Genomic DNA, 21,976 nt, shown 5'->3' with positions numbered 1-21,976 from the left:
CTTTAAGACCAGTTTCAACATTTGAGTGTTGGGGTTCATAACTCTCCCCTTGAGGTTTCCAAATATACAAGTTGCACTTAGTTACTCTGTTAATCGAACAACAAAGAAAAACCCCTTTACCATCTTTCAGTAAGATACCCCATTTTACTGGATCTATGCAAAATGAAATTGCCACAAAGAATTAAATATGTAAAAGGTATTAAGAAGAGAAAAGCAAACTGTCCATTCTTATTATAGATAAATCACAAAGCCTCAATAGCTTTTTGAAAAATTAAAAATAAAGCTGAACACATTGGTCAAAAGAGCATTAGGGAGTAGACCTGGGGACTGAAGCCCTGGGCAGCATCACAGAGGCTGCCCTCTCACAAAGGGACATGCAGGGCCAGGGCAGGACTTGAACCTCCTGGTCGGCCCAACCTCTCAGTTGATGTTCTAGACATTGGTCTGGAAGCCACCTATTTGCCTGGTTCTTTCATCTTAACAGTTTTTGTGACTGTTGAGGCTAGAACTGTACTGGCATTGTAGGCAATTCCCAGGTCTAGTGCTAACTAGAATATTGGCGTTGACTTGACAGTCAATCAAAATGGATATTTCTGCCTTTTCAGTGCAAAGCCTCAGTGCATACTGCCTGAGCTACGCATATACTCCCTGGGCGACGGATGTCGTCTTTGCCATTCTCTGTGGAGTGGTAATTTACTTCCTAATACTTCCCTATCTCCCATTTGCTCCTTCGGAACCACAGCCTAGAAGAGGCAAACGCTCCAGGAAGGTAAGAACCCCGAGGTCCAGACCCAACAGGATGTAATTCTCTTTTCTAGTATTACTTTCTTTCACCTTTCTCAATGTACTAGATTCTCTGCTGAGAAGAGATGTAACTTCTATTCTCGGAAAAGAACTGAACCTCAACCTCCTGGGGACAATCCAGGTGCCCACCAGGGCTGAGAATGGGCACTAGAATTCCTATTGAAGGCTCTCTGACTGAAGTAGCTGCAAAGACGCAGTGAGGACCAGACACTGCTAGGACAGCTGCTGCCACTGAGATGGGCTCAGGGAGCAGGGGACATGGAAGGAGGTTGGTGGCACCACCAACACTGAGAGAGCAAGAGCCAAGGAAGAGTGAGGCAGTGCTGCCTCTAAGAGCAAGTTGAGAGAGACTGAAGCAGAGAGACTGAGAGCAGGTTCAGTGCTGCAGCAGAGAGGGACCAGTGGAGCTGTCACCTAGAGCGCACTAAGAGGCCAAGGCCTCGGTTCCCAGGAGAAACTCTGAGAGCAGCTGCGCTCTGATATGAGCAGAGAGACTGGGAGAGCTGAGAAACTGCCACCACTGCTGTTCGCTAAGTCCACTGCTGCCCTGGACCCCCAGGAGTCATAGCAGAGTAGGTCAGGGCCCTTGTCTTGAATGCAGCCAGCCAGGTTCAAACCCGGCCCATGTGGAAGGTGCACTGAAATTGGCCAGGATTGAACCCAAACACAGAGCCTGGAGTAATTACTGAACACCTCCAGGTACTTCCCCAAATTCTCACCCCCAAATATATAAAATGTTATTCCCCAACCTCACAGGAACAAAGTCTGGCCCTAGTACCAAAATGACAATACTTGTTCTCTAAGGTTTTTGATTATAATATAGTCTGATGAATTCTCCACTGACTGATTATATATATATATGTATATATATATATTAAAATGAGTAATGAATTGAGGGATATTGAAAAAGGAGGGCTCTTGACTTGTGTGTGGTTACATCTGATTGATCCTCAGTATCCCATGTGGCCCCTTAAGCCCCACCAAGAGTGATTCCTGAGTGCAGAGCAAGGAGCAAGGTCTGAATCCTGTGGGGTGTGTGTCCCACTTGCCCCCCAAAACTTGAGCTCTTTTTTTTAAAACTACTTCATATTTCTTATATGCAAAACTTATATGTGAAAGGGAGTGAGGGATTTAAGATTTGTTATCATGTAGTGAAATTGGAGAGCAATAGTAGGGGGCCTTTAAATAAATCAGAGAGTCAAATATTCTGTAAATGAAAACTGCAGTATTTTCATCAATAACCAAAAAATATAGCCAAATATGCGGCTTGCTGATAGACTACTGCCTTGCATGGGATGTCCTGGGTTCAAACCCTAGTCCTCAAGAAATGGTAAAAGAAAAATAAATGTAATATAAATAAAAATGAAATTTTCATAGTGAATATCATGCCAACTAAAGCCAGGAAAAAATTATAGAGAATGGTTTCTCTCATATATTGGAATCAAAGTTCCCAAGCAAGGGAGCAATGAGGGCCAAAAGGAGCAAAACCGGTGAACTGGTGGGTAGAGGGACAATGAGGAGAGAGAGACATTTGGGTCCTTGGAGGAGAAAGGGGAGTACTCTGGTGCTGGGTGTGATGCTGCAATTATGTGTATAAGAAACCACTAGCTACTATAAATAACAGAAACTCAACTTTGATGAAAAGTTGAAAATAAAGCAGAACGCAGCGTTCTAAATCCCCTGACCTTCAGACATCTCTCCAAGCCCTTAATCTTATGGCTATCTCCAGGCAGCAGAGCAGGAGGGAGTAGACCTGGGGACTGAAGCCCTGGGCAGCATCACAGAGGCTGCCCTCTCACAAAGGGACATGCAGGGCCAGGGCAGGACTTGAACCTCCTGGTCGGCCCAACCTCTCAGTTGATGTTCTAGACATTGGTCTGGAAGCCACCTATTTGCCTGGTTCTTTCATCTTAACAGTTTTTGTGACTGTTGAGGCTAGAACTGTACTGGCATTGTAGGCAATTCCCAGGTCTAGTGCTAACTGGAATATTGGCGTTGACTTGACAGTCAATCAAAATGGATATTTCTGCCTTTTCAGTGCAAAGCCTCAGTGCATACTGCCTGAGCTACGCATATACTCCCTGGGCGACGGATGTCGTCTTTGCCATTCTCTGTGGAGTGGTAATTTACTTCCTAATACTTCCCTATCTCCCATTTGCTCCTTCGGAACCACAGCCTAGAAGAGGCAAACGCTCCAGGAAGGTAAGAACCCCGAGGTCCAGACCCAACAGGATGTAATTCTCTTTTCTAGTATTACTTTCTTTCACCTTTCTCAATGTACTAGATTCTCTGCTGAGAAGAGATGTAACTTCTATTCTCAGAAAAGAACAGAACCTCAACCTCCTGGGGACAATCCAGGTGCCCACCAGGGCTGAGAATGGGCATTAGAATTCCTATTGAAAGCTCTCTGACTTGGTGCCTAATGTATAGATATTTCCAGGCAAGGAGCAGCAGCCAAGAACTGAAGGGTTTAAGGAGGGAGGCCAGTGTATCCTCTAAGTACTGGTTCAACAGTTTCCTTTCAGGTGTGCAGAGTCACTTTTCCCTGGCAGAACCAATAGCAGGACAACAACATCATGTTGTTCTGAACACTAATAGTTTCTAGCTGCTGTAGAAAATAAACTGGGAAATGGGTTCCAGACTGTGTTTTCCCTCCCCTCTCAGCATGGAAAGGAGCAAAGGACCAGAAATAAGAGCACCATGACAGTTGGAACAGTGGGAGGTGAGCTTTGCCATGCCGCCAGTGTCGTGAGTGACCCCATCACCCCTATCCCTGAGGTTTGGCTTTCCATAATCAAGGGGTCCAGCAGTAGGACATCCTCAGGAAACATCCCTGGGGAAACTTGTGGAATGTAGGCTAAACCTAGACACCTCTTAATTCCGTTCAAAGAGCACTACAAGGAAGATGGCTGCTTCCAGGTGTGCCTGGAGTGGACCTGCAATGCCTGGTCTAAGGGGTGGGACCTCCAGGTCAGAATGGGAACACAATCCCTAGTGTGTGAAGATTCACCTGAGGCATAGTCCCTACTATTTCTTTCCCATTGGGCAGTTTGAAGCCTTGGGGATGCAATGGATTAGCATCACTTTGAAATGACAAAATAGAGCTACTATGAACCATAGAGAGAGTGTCAGGGACCATGTGGCCTGGTACACTGACACTGAGGCTCTACAGAATCAGATTCTTCATGTCTGCCTGGAGGTATTGATGATCTCTTTGTTGTTCTTCCCCAATCCTCAGCATCTAGAGACCGCCTGCAAGAACGGAATGAAACGCGAAACCCAATCTACCTTTTACACAGGTAAGAAACTTCCCCCATGTCCTCCCAGAGCCTCAAGTTTGACTCAGGTGGGGAAGTCAAGGAAACAAAGCATAGATAAAGCCTGGGTGGTGGGAGGGTGTGGAGGGAAAAACACTTGGAGCTTTGTGAAGTCACCACAGGGGCAGTCCAGGGACTCCTGGGTTGCAGGTGGGTACCAGGAGTCCATCCCTTTCTGGGCTACTCGACACTGCAGACTGCAGCTTGTGTCTTCTGTCCCCTGCAGCAACCTGCGGAAGGGTCCTGACAAAACTGAATATCGACAGCTTTTGTATGAAAGTTCAAGAACTAAGCATACGAGAGAACACCTGATAAAATACCATGAAAATGGTGAAAGCTCCCAGCTCTGTGGTCAACATAACAACACAACCCCTTTCAGAACCCACCTGCAAAATGATTATAACAATGATAAAAGTACTCAGCTCTGGGATCAAAACATCAACACAGGCCCTGCAGGAGCTGACATGAGTGGGAACCATCAGGACGCCAGAGCAGGGACAGCAGATGCTGCTCCTGCTGTTCCTCTCTCAGATGTCTCCAATCCAGGGGACCTGCCACTTCTGACCTCTACCCAGTCATCAGAATGTCAAGCTCAGTCTGAACTGGGCTCTCTATCAAATGATCCTTCGACTAAGTATTTTGGAAAGTCCCTCCTCCCAGCACTATCTCTTCTGGAGTTCCTAATTTGGCTGCTGTCACAACTATTGTGGCTCTGGGCAAGTACCTTCTATAGTTTCATTGCAGTAACAGCAAGGTACAAGTCCTCACAGAAGCCTAAGGCTCTATCAGGGAATGCTCAGCATGACACCACCATCCACTTACCCCTGGGAAATATCAAGGACAAAGAACATCTGTTGTTCAAGAAATACTCTTCTCCCAAGAATGGTCACATTATACAAACTCACTGGTCAGTTTGTATATTGTGGGAACACTTAGAAAACATATTGCAAACTCACTTAACAAAAAAGAAGAATCAAATCAAAAATGGCTTGTTTCCCGTGCGTGTGCGTCGGTCCTGGGTCACAGTCGTCTGCAACTACAATGCACCTGTGAAAACCAGAAACATACCACCATTCAAGGGTAGGAGGGTCCATCAGGCCCACCAGAGAGAGCAAGTGAAAACTACATCTGCCATCATGCCTAGGAGTCCCCTCACTGTCCGTTCACCTGAGCGTGAGGAAACCACAAAGGCCCTGGGAAGGACCACAACTGAGGTCTGCCAACACCCCTCCAAGGCACTAGGGACTGAGAAGGGGAGCAGGATGTCTTCTCAGACCATTCCATCCAGAGTTCAGGCAAGACCCTGGCAGGGAGAGAGAGGCTTGAGTGTCAGAAGAGGCAACCATCAGGGATCTCTAAGTTTCATAAGTGAACCAAAGGAGAGTGCAGGTCCAGCTCCAGCAGACCATGCCCAGAAGGTAGCTGTACTGCAAAAGAACTTAGAAAACAAGTCGTTAAGGGGCAAAAAGGCCATGAATGAGGTGGATATGGAAGAGGCCACCACTGTGATGGTCACCACGGAGAACACAAAACAAGTCAAGAGTAAGAATGGCCCAGCTTGGGATGTCCTCTTGGGCCCTAGTGTTAAGGCCAGGTCCCAGACCGCTGATCTGAATCTGACTCCTTTTAGTTCAATGTTCAAAAACGTCACTGCACAAGATCCAAACGAGCCGTATCTAGCAACAAAGGTTGCTAATCAATTTAAACTCAAAGCAAATGGAGACTCAGATTCACAATGCCAGGCCGTGAAACTGATCCCTAAAGAACCTCACACTGAAGTGCTCCTTCAAGACATTGCAACAGGTATGCTGACCCAAGACACTTGCAACAAAGTGCTCCTTCAAGACTCACAGACGGATGTGCCCCTTGCTGCGAACATCTTGGCTTGTCAGAGGGCACAGTCTGATCCCCCAGAGAAACAACGTAGGGGAAACATTATCCAACAGTTTTTGGACTACATATTTCATGGCAAAAGGAGCCAGAAGAAGCAGGAGCCCAGTATACAAAAAGGTGAGGACCAAGATAACTCAGGAAGCCAAAAACCTAAAGCAACAGACACACAGAGCGATGTTTCTATTGTAGTGAGAGAAGACAACACTACTCACATGGATAAGAAAAGTAAGACTATTCCAACTAGGCTAACAGAAACTCTTTTTACCTCACTTTATGTGAAGAAAGACTCTGCAACATTTGAGAGAACAATATGGAAAAGCGAGGTTATGGAGAAGGGTGAGTCAACTGTTTGTGAGAGGGATGTGGCTATGTTCGATAAAAGGAATGATGACAGAAGGGCCCAGGCAGATACAAAGACAGAGTTTCCACAGTGGAAGGATTCCCCAACCAGTAAGAAGAGCTCCACTCTTCTGATGGGGCAGAAAGGAGACATATTCAGGAGGAAATCCAGCCAGCTCATGCCAGAAAATGAGCCTGAAATAATGGGAGATGACATGAGAGAGAGGATGGGGCACTCTCCGCATTATCTGAACTTCAGTAAGACGGGGCAAGGATCGAAATATCTAGGTAAAAACATCAGTTCCGCATCAGTCATTTCTCAGAGCCAAGTTTCAATCCAAAGCAGGCAGATTGAGAACAAAGAGATGCTTGCGGCACACAAAATCACAACAGTTGTGGAACAAATATTAGTGGATAAATTGGGACTTCAACACAGAGTGAGTGCCTCAGGGGCAAACCTGCAGAATCAAAAACTTCAGGCCCCTCCAGGCACCAGTTCCTCTAGTCAAAGGAACCTCACCTACCTAGAACAAAAGCATTTGAGAAGAGATATGCCCTATTATGAGCGGATTCCTTCTCTGTCACAAATAACTGATCAACTACAAAACAAATCGGATATGTGGTCCTACCACGCTCTGTGGTAGGATCCACAGCTGGACACAACCAGCAAATTTTCAGGGATTCTGAAACTTCTGACCAGTCTCCAAATCTCTCAATCGTCTATGTCAAAAAAAATATGACTTGGTCCACAAGATCATCATCCTCATGCACTGCCCAATACAAAAATACTTCACCAGGAAGCCATTTAGTATGTTCAGGGAAAGCAGTATATTCCTACAATAATACATATTGCTTGTTCTAACAGTTGTCCCACAACATTGCTTCCTAAAATAAACTTGGTTTCTTGTGTTTAGCTTTGTTTCGCTTTTGAGAGTTGGTAGCCTTTGGCTTTTCCTTCCCAGCCATCTTTTTTTGACTCCTAAATGTCTCAGATCCCGGGGAGATGCTGATATCAGTAAACCAACCTCATCCTACTCCATCACAGCACCTTCACACTGTCCTTACCTAAACAAAGGATGGCAAGAGTACTTGTCACCCTGAGCAAAAGTCAAAAGAACCCTCCAGAAAATAGTCCATCTTTCCTCAGGCTCTATTATGAACTTCTCTGCCTCTAAGAGTTTTTTTTATATGACATACCCCAGATGCTCCAAAATTATGAGGTAGTTGTACTTGTTACACAAGCAGACCCAGTGGCCTAAAGGCCAGAGCTGGAACAATCTGACTCCACTTCACTAGAAAGAAAAGATGACCTGGGCTGCTGAGGGCACTTTACACCTATTAATGAATGAGATAATGAGTGTGTGTGTGTGTGTGTGTGTGTGTGTGTGTGTAAAAGAGTGTGTGTGTTTGTGTGTCTGTGTAAGGGCATGAAGCGTTGGAAGCTGGGAGGATCTAGGTGCTTTGTCCATTCACCCTGGAGGAATGACCAAATCTGGAGAATGGAGGCAGACCGCGACTGGGTGCTGTCAGAAGGTGTGGTGGGACAGTATTGGCCTCGTGACATGGGTGCCCGAAAATGTGAAAAAATTAAACTCAGTTTTGACCTATTGTGACATAGGGAAGATATTTTAGCATTCCACTGGCTCAGCTTGGTTCTCAAATGCTTCTCCCTGTCCATGTACAGAACTCAGACCAGATGAGCTATCCTACCTCCTCATGAAGACCCACAAGAAAAACCTTCAATCAGAGATTATTGATGCCTGTTTCATGGTTCCTTTAGCAAGATAACATAACTATGAGGAGCAATTATGCAATCTCATATTCCTGTAATTCTCACAACCCCAAGAGTGACTCCCTGGGAACAGGTGACTCAAAGATCAAACTGTGGTTCAATGTTGATCTTGCTTGGCTCTCAGTCTCTCCACCCCAGTGTTAGAAGAATCCCTGATAGTATTTGTTACAAACAGGCGAGAAGTGAAGGGACAGACCAGGATGACCCACAGAACATGTTGTCTGGCGCAGATTTTCTCTGCTCAGCTGTCCAAAGACAACACAGGGAGGCAGGAGCTATCTTCTGCAAACAAATCCCATAGAGATTCCCAATTCAGACTCACAGAGCCACAGAGATTTCTGACTGAGAACCATGACGGTTACCCATACAGACCTCCCCCACAGTGACCTCAGATGCACATAGGCCTCTGAGTCCCACAAAGAGCTTGAAGACAGACTGCAGAGCCCTCCCGCAAGAGCCTCATACAGAGACTTCCAAGAACAAAGATTTCAGCACACATCTACACAGTCCACACACTGGCTTCCCAATGCACTACAAAAACCACAAAGACATCCCAGAGCACCTCAATGCAAAGGCCCAGGGGCACTCAACAGTCACTGGTGAGAGGACTGAGTGGCTCTGGGTCACTTAGTAAACTGATAATGCAGTAGTATCACTATGCCCCTGGATAAAATGTTTATAATTTTGTTTTTATGACAGTATCATTCTTTCTTTTAAAAACTTAGTTTTAAGTGTAAATCCACCAATTTATTTCTTCATGGGTTTTTATTACTGGAGTTCTAACCCGTGTTTTAAAGAATCACAAACTTGGCAAATAAATTTTTTTGCCATTACCTAATGAGGAAAAATATTTTATGCAAATTTATTATCTAGTCATGGGCTAGAGTGGGTAGGGAATTTGCCTTGCATGCAGCCAACTCGGGTTCAATTCCTCCGTCCCTCTCAGAGAGCCTGGCAAGCTACCAAGAGTATCTCGCCCACATGGCAGAGCCTGGCAAGCTCCCCGTGGTGTATTTGATATGCCAAAAACAGTAATAAGTCTCACAATGGAGACATTACTGGTGCCCGCTCGAGCAAATAGATGAATGGGACAACAGTGCTATTATTATCTAGTCAAATGCCATCAGGATTCATTTTTTGCATACTTATTTTGGGAGGGGCAAGTCCCTACATTCAAAATAATTACTTTTTAAAATAAAAAATTTGAAGGAAAAGGATTGCTAATTCACACAACTATAGAAATCTCTGAAGTCAATTCAATATTTTACACAATAGAGTGTGCTTGCTTGTAAGATTTGCCCTATTTTAAATGAAACAAAAAACCACATTCTCAAACATAAAATTTTATCACAAAGACATTTCTGATATTTCAATTCATTCTATGACAAATTTCTTTTTAATATTGTCACTCTCCTCCCATTGTTCATCATTTTGCTCAAGTGGGCACAGTACCGTCTCCATTGTGAGACTTGTTGTTACTGTGTTTGACATATCGAATACATCATGGGTAGCTTGACAGGCTTTGCCATGCAGGCGAGATACTCTCAGTAGCTTGCTGGGCTCTCCGAGAGGGGCAGAGGAATTGATCACACGTCAGTTGGGTCCGCCGTGTACAAGTCAAATGACCTACCACTGTGCTATGTTATTCTTCTTATATTACTTTTTCCTTAATTTGAAAAAGAAAATAATTTCAATGGCATTATACATGTCAGCCATAAAACAACAAAATCCTAATGTTCATTTATTTAGAAGAATTTAGAAAAATTCTTATTTTAAATAATTCTAACAAATGTTTCCCAAATCTCAAAAAGACTTTATTTTATGCTCAATATGGTTGTACAGAAAAGATAGTTCACTTAAAATAGTTTTGCAATCTTAGAAAACACTTTGTTTAATCAGTGCTTGAATACTTGGTCATTTTTTATTTAGTTATGTGAGAAGTAGCAGTGTAACACTGTTACTGTCACTGTCACTGTCCTACCGTTGTTCATAGATTTGCTTGAGCAGGCCCAGTAACGTCTCCATTTTTGAGACTTTGTTGTTACTGTGTTTGGCATATTGAATCCGTCACAGGGAGCTTGCCAGGCTTTGCCATGTGGGCGAGATACTCTCGGTAGCTTGCCAGGCTCTCTGAGAGGGATGGAGAAATTGAACTCGGATCAGCCATGTTGGCCACTTGCAAGGCAAACACCCTACCCACTGTGCTATCGCTACAGTCCAGTGTAACACATTCATCACGGTCATGGTCCTCCCGTTGTTCATCGATTTGCTCGAGCGGGCCCAATAACGTCTCCATTGGAGACTTTGTTGTTACTGTGTTTGGCATATCAAATACATCACGGGTAGCTTGCCAGGCTCTGCCATGCAGGCGAGATACTCTCGGTAGCTTGCTGGGCTCTCCGAGAGGGGCGGAGGAATTGAACTCGAGTCGGTCATGTTGGCTGTGTGCAAGGCAAATGCCCTACCACTGTGCTAAAGCAATTCTTGGGAAAAAGATGGGAAACGTCACCTTCTTCAACTTCAAATTCTACTACAAAGTGGTAATGATTAAAACAGCATGGTACTAGAACAAAGGCAGAACCACAGACCAATAGAAAAGGGTTGAATATCCTTACACACACCCTCAACTATATGATCATCTAGTCTTTTATAAGGGAGCAAGAAATGTGAAATGGAGCAAAGAAAGACTCTAACACATGGTGCTGGCAAAACTGGACAGCTACATGCAAAAAATGATGAACTCTAACAGCATGCACAAAATGGATTTAAGATCTCAACATCAGACCAGAATCCATAAGGTACATTGAATAAAAGGTCGGCAAAACACTCCCCGATATTGAAGCTAAGGATATCTTCAAAGATAACATGTCACTGACCAAGCAAGTGGAAACAGAGATAAACAAATGGGACTATTTAAACTAAGAAGTTTCTGCACCTCAAAAGAAACAGTGATCTCAGAGGCACACATCCCAATCTCGGAACCCAGGGACTTCTGGCAGTAATCCCTCTAGGTTTATTACTAAAATATTAGAAATCAAAATTCGCATGGACGCTATATTGGCCACACAACATCATATGCTCTTCATAATGAACATTAGAAAACAAATTTTCTAATGATGTCTTTGTGGCAGGTCTGAATGTTGGGGAAAATTCCAAATAACAATGGTGGGGGTCTTTTGTCATAAGATTGAATGTGATCAATGGAGAGAGAGAGAGAGAGAGAGAGAGAGAGAGAGAGTAAAGTGGAAATCTGCCACACAGGTGAGGGGTGGGTGGGAGGGGGGGTATACTGGGGTTCTTGGTGGTGGAAAATGTGCACTGGTGAAGGGACAGCTGTTTGATCATTATATGACTGACCGAGACTTGAAGTGAAAGACTTTGTTACTGTTCTCATGATGATACAACAAATAAATAAAAAATAAGTAAAAAAAAATTTAAAAAAAAGAAACAGTGAGCAGAATACAAAGACAGTCTACAGAATGGGAAAGGATATTCACCCAATACCCATCTGATAAGAGGTTGATATCAAGGATAAACAAGTCACTGGTTGAACTGGGAACATTGGTAGTGGAGAACGGACACTGGAGGAGGGATGGGTACTTGATCATTGTATGACTGAAACGTAAACACGAAAGTTTGTAAGTTTGTAACTGTACCTCACGGTGGTCACGGTCACGGGCCTCCCATTGTTCATTGATTTTGCTCAAGCGGGCCCAGTAACGTCTCCATCATGAGACTTGTTGTTACTGTGTTTGGCATATTGAATACGTCACGGGTAGCTTGCCAGTATCTGCCATGCGGGCGAGATACTCTTGGTAGCTTGCCGGGCTCTCCGAGAGGGGCGGAGGAATCGAACTCGGGTCGGCCATGTTGGCCGCTTGTAAGGCAAACGCCCTACCGCTGTGCTATTGCTCCAGCCCGTACCTCATGGTGATTCATTAAAAATAAATAAATAAAAACATATTCAAAATAATGTCTTAAAATATGAGGTTTTTTAAATCACATAAAAATAAAGATAAAAATGTAGACTTTCTGTAGCACACATGTTGTTAAAAGGAAGCTCTTCTGGTGTTGTGTGTGGAGTTGGAATAATGTATGCATGAAGCCATCATTCAAAGTACTGTAACTCAAACACTTCAGTAGCGATTAAAATACATGTATTTAATCACCACTTAATGATGAAGAGAAAGAAAAAAATCAAATAATGGATTTTAAAAGAGCTCAAAGATATAAAATGATTTTCAAATATAAAACAGTAACATGATTACTTAAAGGGTCAATTAAAAATATTAACCTCATAGTGCAACTTTCCCTATTAGGTTCCTTCTTTAAAATCTCATCTATCAGAACTCCCAGTAGTGAGTGTTTATCCTCAGCTACTCTGTAGCAGGAAATTCACTAACCTGGGATTCTTTGCTAGAACACCCTCCCTTAGGGCCACAGCTTAAATGATCTACAGTCATTCTATACTCACTGCCTCTTCCACTTCTCATTAATTAGTCCCTATCTTGGTCCTCATCTCTTCAAGACTGCCTGAGCTCTTTTTCATTTTCTTCTATTCTCCATGAAAAAGTCACCTCACATGTGTGAATCGGGCAGTCATTGCTTTCTGATATTTGCCTGACGTGAGCCCCCTCAGCCTTCAAAAATCTTCATTAGCTCCTACAGGACCACTTGGATCCAGTCTAATGAGAGCCCCAGACCTGTTGGGGGGAAAGGAAAAGAAAAAGGTAAGGAAGATCAGATATGCAGAGGCATAATCACTAGCTAATTTGTAGTCAAGGAATGGTTTCGATTAACTAAGGGTGGAGGAGGATGAAGAAGTCCCCTAGAAGGAGCATGACAACTTGGTTGATGGTACTGAGAACTTTGGGGGTGGTTAGGTGTTGTAACTCTACAACAAAACTATAGATGTTAGCACTATTGTAATGCTTCAGTAACTTAGCATTTTAGATGAAATGTTAACATATTTATAAGCATATATCTATGCTTTGGACTATTTTATTTCTATCAGTAACTGCTTCATCAACTTCTTGTGCAAGTGACCCATCTGTAACACGTATGTTTTTTTTCTCCAATCCATCCCTGATAGTTTTCTGTCATCTTTTTTTTTAAATTGAATCATTGTGAGATACAATGTTCATCATGATTGGCTTTCAGTCATACAATGTTCCAACACCCGTCCCTTCGCCAAGTATTTTTCCCACTACCAAGTCCCTAGTTTCCCTCCCACCACACTTTCTCCTCACTCTCCCCACCCCTTTTGGGCATTATGATTTACAATACTGAACATGGTTTACAATACCAAAAGGTTGTCATGAATATCCCTCAACCTACTCTCAGCACTCAGTTCTTGTCCAGAGTGATCATTTCCAATTATTATTGTCATAGTGGTCCCTTCTCTATCCTAACTGCCCTCCCACTGCCCTTTTACTTGTGGCAAATTTCCATCTGTGGACCAGTTCTCTTGGTCCTTATTTCTACTTTGGTGGTGACAGATGTGCAGTAATTTTTGCCGGTAAAAACCATTAGAGACAGCACTATTGTGACCATTTCACATAAATAACAATACAATTTTTTAAAAAACTTTAAAAATAACTATGGTCTGTTGAGAGAACAGAATGGTTCACTTAAAAACTAACAAAATCTATTCCTGTAAATCCTTTTCTCAGTTATCCTTACTAGGAAAGAAACTGTTATAAATTCATGAATGAATTACTGTGACACTATCTAAATAAAGTTATTCAGGTAATCAAATCAGAGTACACCTGTACACACACACACACACACACACACACACACACACACACACACACATCTAGGTCGTTTCCCGGCTGGCCCAAGTTATGCTCATACCTAAGGAGGGAGGTGCTCTCAGTAACCAAAAGCACTCACAAGAACGGAGTGCAACCTGGTGAGGGCAATCATTGTACCATGCCCTTTCAGATCTGCACTTCTTACCCTTATTCAGGTGTTGAATTTCTGTCAACAGGTAATTGGTATTTCTCTTGGTCTTTCATTTTACTAAAAGAAGCAGAAGGAAAAGGATGATATCATTAAGTGCTCAGTACTAGGAAAGAGCCTGTAATTGGTCACACAGAACTGCAATGTGGGGCAGTAAAAATCCTCAGGCAACCGAAGTTTAATTTAAGCATCCGAAAGGCAAGAGATTTGACAATTGCTTAATAATCATTTCACAGGGAGCCAAAATATAAGAAATATATATAAACACACAGCATATATTGCTATATATATGTATATAACTATTATACTATTTTTCACCTGATTTTTGAATATGCTTGTGAGAAAATCTGTGAAAGAAGAAGCAATGAGCATATTTTAAAACCACTTGATTGTAGTTTGATATCTCTTCCCATTATATTGCTCACATATTAAGAAATGTCTTTCACTTTTCAAATAACTGGATCTTTTATAACATATATATTAAACAAATCGACTCTTTGCAATAACTGAATTGTGAATTCATTTATTAAGTTAAGCAAATATGCTTTCAGCATGAAAAACATGAGCACAGTCCTCAAGATTCACGTTTATTCTCATATCTCATTTTAGTATATTTATTTAGAAAAAATATGATATCTCTGCTTTCATTCTGTAATGAATTTTCTATTTTCTCACTTTCGTTCTACAGTATTAAACCATCTTTTCCACACAGGTATATTAATCAATCAACTTTCTGTATTTGTATACTTATTGACTCATCATTCACATTATTAGAGTTTGTCTTACTGTTCTTATAATGGAAGAAAAACTCCACTAATCAGCAAACTAAATAGGGAGAGGTCTTTTTAAAAAGCACTTATTGCATGAATTAATACACCAATGAGAAATCATGCCGCTCCAGTGAACATGACCTATATTAAAAAAAGCTGAAAATAACTAGACTAAACAGGGATGTAGTATAAAGTTCTTTGACTATTAGTGAAAACTTTTATCCCCATCTTATGAGCCATCCTGGACTGTGACTGACACTTTTGCTCCTGTAACCAAGCTGGACTTCATAAAGTCCATTTTTCATTGGTTATTTCTTAGGCCAACCCTTTTTCATCCTTGATGTAAAAATATGCAAAATAAAAGACAAATATAAAATGAATAAAATGGTAAATAAAATAAACTTAAGATATAAAAAAGATACACAAATATAAACAGAGGATTAAAGAGTCATGAAAGATATCGGCAGATGAAGAATAATAACCTAGACCTATGAACAAATATAGAGCAGGATTTTTACATATCTTTTAGGAACTTAAATAGCTCCCTAGATTTAAGACACGTTGGGCAGGAGTTCCTACATTCAGATCATGGAGGTGGAGAATTTTAATCAGATCTTTGCAGAAAATACAATTTTCCTGACTTAAAAACAACCACTGTTCAAAATCTTCTATTCTTGGGAGATCACTTAAATATTAGTGGAACTGAAGCATCAAATGCAATACATTGTCTGTATGTACTAACAGTTTCATGAAATCATTTTGTGTATTACAGCAAGAGCTGGAGTGATAGGGGCTGGAATGATAGCACAGTGGTAGGACGTTTGCTTTGCACGTGGAGGGCCTGGCTGAGCAGGGTTCAATTCCTCCGTCCCTCTCGGAGAGCCTGGCAAGCTACCAAGAGTATCTCTTCTGCACAGCAAAGTTTGGCAAGCTACCCATGACGTATTCAATATGCCAAACACAGTAACAACGAGTCTCACAATGGAGACGTTACTGGGTCCACTCGAGCAAATCGATGAACAACGGGAGGACAGTGCTACAGTGCTACAGCATGAGCATCGACTCCTTTGGCTCGAACCCCTTAGTAGTTGTATGTTCACCACTTCTAATCCCTGCAAGCTCTGGGATGGGCAACTGAGAAATCGAGAGTAAAATCAAACTAAAGACTTTTGGACCCCAAAGAAGGTTTACCACATAGTGTGTTTAACTTTACTACGTTCTTCCTTTTCTAAAAAAATTCATCCAGAATGTACCTAGTATAAATTAAAACCAAATTCAAGAAAGAGGAAAACAAGACCAAAAAATGTAACTTGTAATTTATGGTTAGGTCTAAAATTTAGTCAACAAAGAATAATCCAGACACAAAATAATGTCACTATTAGAACCGATGTGGAAGGAACAGAGTTTTTGAGCAAACTCAAGTAGAATAATAGGAAACCACTGTATTTTCAACAAATCCAAAGCCACAGGATCTTTACAAAGTTAGCAGTGCTCATACAAGAGCAGCCTTCTCCCTAACAAACAAACCTACCAAGTGGGGGAGGAAAGGAGGGGACAGAGAAGGAAATAAGAATAATCTACAGAGACTTTGTTAGACTCAATTATGATTTTTTTTAGTACATGCAATATAAAAATTTTAACTTGTGATACATAGCCCACAGTCACTGCCCTATGGACTCAACCACCAGCGCTGCTCAAAAGTAAATTAAATTAGATTCAAAATTAAATCTCAGAAGAGATGTGAACCACCCCACTAAAATTCATGGGTACATGGGTCTCTGGGCTGAAAACTCTGGAGCGCCCTCAGGAGGGGAGTAGGCTGAGTCCTTACCCTGCCAAAGTCCTAATAGCCGCACCCACACCTGACATCTACTGCCATCACTATAGCCCAACTCCACTGTTTCACACTAATCTCTGCAGAGACACCAGACTACAAAAATTCCAGGTACATCTGATAACTCCAGGGTCTTCTCAAAGTGGGATCAGGCAGCTCCCTATACTTCTGGAAGCCACACCCACAACCTACAGCCACCATCATGTCAGCCCAATTCTACAGATTCTGAAGTTTCTGGATACACAGCCACAAACACAGCCATGGGCACCTCTAAATTTTACAATGCTGACATCCCATTTAAAGCACACCAAATTAGATGGGAAAGTAACAGAGAAGCCATCTGCATAAACAAAATCAATGACACAGAAGTCCCAACTAGCAACAAAGCAGTTTAGTAAACCTTCAGAAAATGACTTAACAATCCCACTGTGAGATACAACAATTTTCACTAATTTTCTTTTATTTAAGTATTTTTGATAATTCCATCAGCCGTTTAGTGGTAACAAACAATATAGAATAAATTATTTTATATCTGCTAAGGCTTAAGGGATGGTTAGGAAAACGGAACATTGGTGGAGGGAAGATCATTCTGGTTGTGGGATTGGTGCTGGAACATTGAATATCCATAACTTCTGTATTACAAACAACTGTGTAAACCACAATGTTTAAAGAAAGTAAAAAAGAAAAATTGCCATAAAATAAATAAATAAATAAATAAATGCTATACATACAATGAAGGGCTATGTTGGAATTTTTACAGTGATGATATGAAGGCGGTGTTATAAATATATACATGTATATTCCTAGTGTAAACTTTCCTGTATGTTAATAATCAAAATAGTAAATTGGAGCACAGTACTTGAAAAAGCGTCATGGGAATTAAAAATAAGTAAGTGTGAACAGATGGCAATTAAGAAAACATCAAGACAAACAGAAACAAATCTATGTTCTGGGGGAAAAAACTTACTAAGAAGTGCAGGCAATGGGTCCCTAGGTGTTAAGAACCAATTTGGTTACAGTTTCTAGGCTTTTTCTAGCCTAGACATACTACATAACATCTCTGTATTGAAGGCATGAATGGGTTAGTACATATTTGATACATATTTAACTAGAAGAGTAGCTAGAAGCATCCAAAATGCACACATAAATGCATTTCATGAGTATTTACACACAACAGGAAATACATGTAGATAGATATCCTCTAATGCCTGTCCATCATGGGCACACAATTTTTTCTGTGTATTACTAAATACAAAATGGAGTCAGTTTATAAATACTATCATAATTTCAACCCTCAGTCAAAATCTTAGACTTGATAATAACATGAACCAAAGAACATTTAGAAATTACAAAGCCAGTTAATTTTCTAATTCGATGCTTTCACTACATATTTTAAACTTGTATCTCTATTAATGCTGTGTATATTTCATAGCGCCATTTTCTGTTACATCTTTCTGAAAATAGAATATTAACATAACTTTAAGAAGGTATTGTCAGAGAAGAAATCCTGAAACTCAGTTGTTAGTACAGGCATTCATTTTTTATATATTTAAAAGTCATACCAGGGTTAATTAATTGACAAATTAATAAGGAAGTGAAACTGAGGGGTTATGTACCTTCCTGAGGTGTCCTGCAGTGGCTTGTAATCCTTCATCCTACAGAATAAGGGAGTTCTCTCTTTACTCACACTGGCATCAACATTCCAGAGGGTGCCCACATTGAAAAAGAAAAATTTGGGGAACCCTTGGGCTAAAAGTCTTCACTTCTGGTCCTCCTGAAGATCAAGGAGCTGTTTGTGTGAGACCAACTGTCACTGCTGAGCTAGAAGGGCCCCAGTCTCAGGATTCCGAGCATCATTCCTGTCCAATTGGCAGTTAGAGAGGATTCAACTATGAACAATTATATGAAGGGCTGAGAGATGCCCAAGAGTAATAAATCAGCCTGTAGAGAAGAGAAAATCTTTCTCTGGACAGTGAAGTGGGTTATTAGGGAACTTCTCTAGGAGTGATTGGAGAAGACCTTCTGGTGATAATCTCATAAAACTTTGTCTTTGCAGTATGAACACTGATACAAGTGAATATATGTAGTATATATGGATACTTGTGCCTATATATGAATACACAGTTGGAAAAGCACATTCTAATATACATATAATATAAATTGTGCTGGAGCGATAGCACAGTGGGTAGGGCGTTTGCCTAGCACGCAGCCAAACCCTGGCCAACCCCGGTTCAATTCCCTCCCTCGTCTCGGAGAGCCTGGCAAGCTACCAAGAGTATCACGCCTGCATGGCAGAGCCTGGCAAGCTCCCCGTGGCATATTTGATATGCCAGAAACAGTAACAACAAGTCTCAGAATAGAGACGTTACTGGTGCCCACTCGAGCAAAACAATGAACAATGGGAGGACGGTGCTACAGTGCTACAGTGCTAATATAAGTTATGAAAAATATATGGTTTTTTTCTGCTTTGCTGAGACATATCCTATGGTAGCCTTTAATTTTGATACAATTTCCAGTTTTCAGAATAGCATAAGATAGCACAGAGTTAGAGAGACATCACAGAGATTAAGGTATTTGCCTTAATACAACCACCAAAGTTTTAACCCTGGTTGTCACATGGTCTCCCATAGAAGCAACCCCAGAGCACAGAGCTGGGTATTATCTGGGTATAAGCCCACCTAGCTGTGCCCCACATAAAAGTGCACAATTTTTGCACATTTTTATCAAAATGATCATTTTATGTATGCTTCCTCATTTACTTATACTATTCTCTCTCTTTCCCTTTCCCTCCCCCTTTCCACATATATATAAATATATATATAATATACTATATTCTGTTACCTAAGTATTTAAGAACAACATCACTTCCTATATAATGGGAAAACAAGGATAAATACCTATAAATCAAATACAGAAACACTACTATGAAATAAAAGTCCATGTTATAATTTTGTTAATTTTCCAGTGACATCCTTCATAATTAGTCTTTTACAAATTCAGCATATGATCCACGGTGTGCACATATGATTAGTCCACTGTGAATCTTAGGGCTGCTCCTTTATAAGCAATTTCCTTCTTTGATCTTGCTGCTTTCAGTGTTCTACCTCTATCTATGGTTTCTGTCATTCTGATTAGAATATGTCTTGAGGTATTTTTATTTGGACTTCTTTTAGCTGGTACCATTTGGGCCTCCTGAATTTGGGTACTCTTCAGCCCTGGTAACTTCTCAAAAACGATAGCTTTGATGGTTGCTTATTTATCATGATTTTTTTCCTGCCCCTCTGGAACTCCAATTGTTCTCAACATCATTAAAATTTTCCCTTGTCATCTGTAGGTTTATTTTGAGAGTCTTTTCCATTTTCTGCTGTCTGGAGATTCTCTGTACCTCGTCTTGGCATTCACTGATTCTATCCTCAGCAACTATTATTCTATTAGTGAGGCCTTCCAGTAAGTTTTTTGTTTCATCTACCTTGTTTTTCAGGACTGTCATTTCTGCTTTTATTTTCAGATAAATTCCTCCAGGCCCTAGGACAGTAGTGGGATATAGTGAACAAACTCAATGAAGTGAGTGAGTCACCAAGAATTCATTACCCAGCCAGACTCTCATCCAGTTTTGAAGGAACCATACACAATTTCACAAATAAAGAACAACTCAGAAACTTCATGGACACAAAACCATTGTTACAAGAGGAACTAAATGGACTACTTTAAGATAAGAAAAGTCTCACAAATACACCAACTGCTATCACAATAATCTTTCTCAATTTCAATGGATTAAATATACCAATCAAGAAGCACAGAGTGCAGGATGGATTAGAAAATTGAACGCAACATTCTGATGCATACAAGAAACATATCTGAACTATCAAATCAAATACACACTCAAATTCAAAGGCTGGGAAACAATTTTTCAACCAAACAAACCCCACACCAAAGCCAGGGTATCTGTACTGGTAAAAGAATGCATAGACCAGGCTGAAGGTTATAAGAGAGAGTGAATGTCATTTCTTAATCATCAAGGATCGGTATAACAGGAAGAACTCACACTCCTAAATGTCACTGTCACTGTCCTCCCATTGTTCATCAATTTGCTCGAGTGGGCCCAGTAACGACCCCATTATGACACTTGTTACTGTGTTTGGCTTATCGAATATGTCACGGATAGCTTTCCAGGCTTTGCCATGCGGGCGAGATACTCTAGGTAGCTTGCCAGGCTCTCCGAGAGGGGTGAATGAATCAAACCTGGGTCAGCCGACCGGGCCACATGCAAGGCAAATGCCCTGCCTGACATGCATCAAATGAGAGACCAGCAAAATACTTGAAACAACTGCTAATTGACTTGAAGAAAGACATTGAGAGCAACATATTAGTTGAAAACTTCAACACTGTTTTGTCACCTCTCAATAGATCAACCAGACTAAACCTCAGCAAGAAGACAGTATATTTGAGGGAAGAAATGTAAGAGGGGGTTAGTAGATATATACAGAACTTTTCATCCTCAAAAAGCTGAATACAGTGCTCGCTTCAGCAGCACATATACTAAAATTGGAATGATACAGAGAAGATTAGCATGGCCCCTGCACAAGGATGACAAATTCATGAAGCATTCCATATTTTTATTCTTGGCATATCAATAACCAAGCTGTTCTATAAAAGTAGCTAACTCAAGGGTCCTTTGACTGTTATGTCGAAAACAATGTTTTATACTTCAACAAGAAACCCATAAAAAATAAATATCAACCAATTATAGTTGGAAACCAGAAAAAAAAAGCTGAATACACATTATACTCCAGTGCAAATGGGACATTCTCCAAGATAGAACACATACTGGAGCACAAGACATACCTCCATAAAATTAAGAGGGTAGAAACTATATCTACTATCTTTTCAGACCATTGATGCACTGAAAATAGAAGAATCACACACAGAAGCAGAGAATCAAATCAAACATCTGAAAATTAAACAGCTTACTACAGAACAATCAGTGGGTTAGAGAGGAAATCAAAAAAGAAATCGAAAGATCTCTGGAAACAAATGAGAGTGAACCACCAGAACTGTGGGACACAGCAAGAGTGTGTTAAGAGAAAAGCTTATAAGTTCTGGAAGTATTCATCAGAAAGGAAAAAACGCCCACATCAATAACTTAATCTCACAGTTTAAGATCTTGGGAAATGACCAATAAAAGGAGTCTAAACCAGGCAGGAGAAAGTAAATAATAAAATTTAAAGCAAAAATAAATAAGTTGGGGGCTGGAGCAATAGCA

The 21,976-nt window shown here is 41.1% G+C and overlaps 1 non-coding gene across 1 annotated transcript; it reads left to right on the top strand.

The window, feature by feature from the left end:
• Positions 1-21,228: 21,228 nt before the first annotated feature.
• LOC130036241 (U6 spliceosomal RNA) lies at positions 21,229-21,331 on the top strand. The gene has a single exon (XR_008794294.1). It is a non-coding gene; the product is annotated as a U6 spliceosomal RNA (small nuclear RNA).
• The last annotated feature ends 645 nt before the right edge of the window (positions 21,332-21,976 follow it).

This window comes from Sorex fumeus, unplaced genomic scaffold, assembly GCF_029834395.1.
Source record: "Sorex fumeus unplaced genomic scaffold, SorFum_2.1 ptg000063l, whole genome shotgun sequence".
NCBI lineage: Eukaryota > Metazoa > Chordata > Mammalia > Eulipotyphla > Soricidae > Sorex > Sorex fumeus.
Note: the sequence above shows the minus strand (reverse complement) of the source record. Positions and strands in the feature narration are given on the sequence as shown.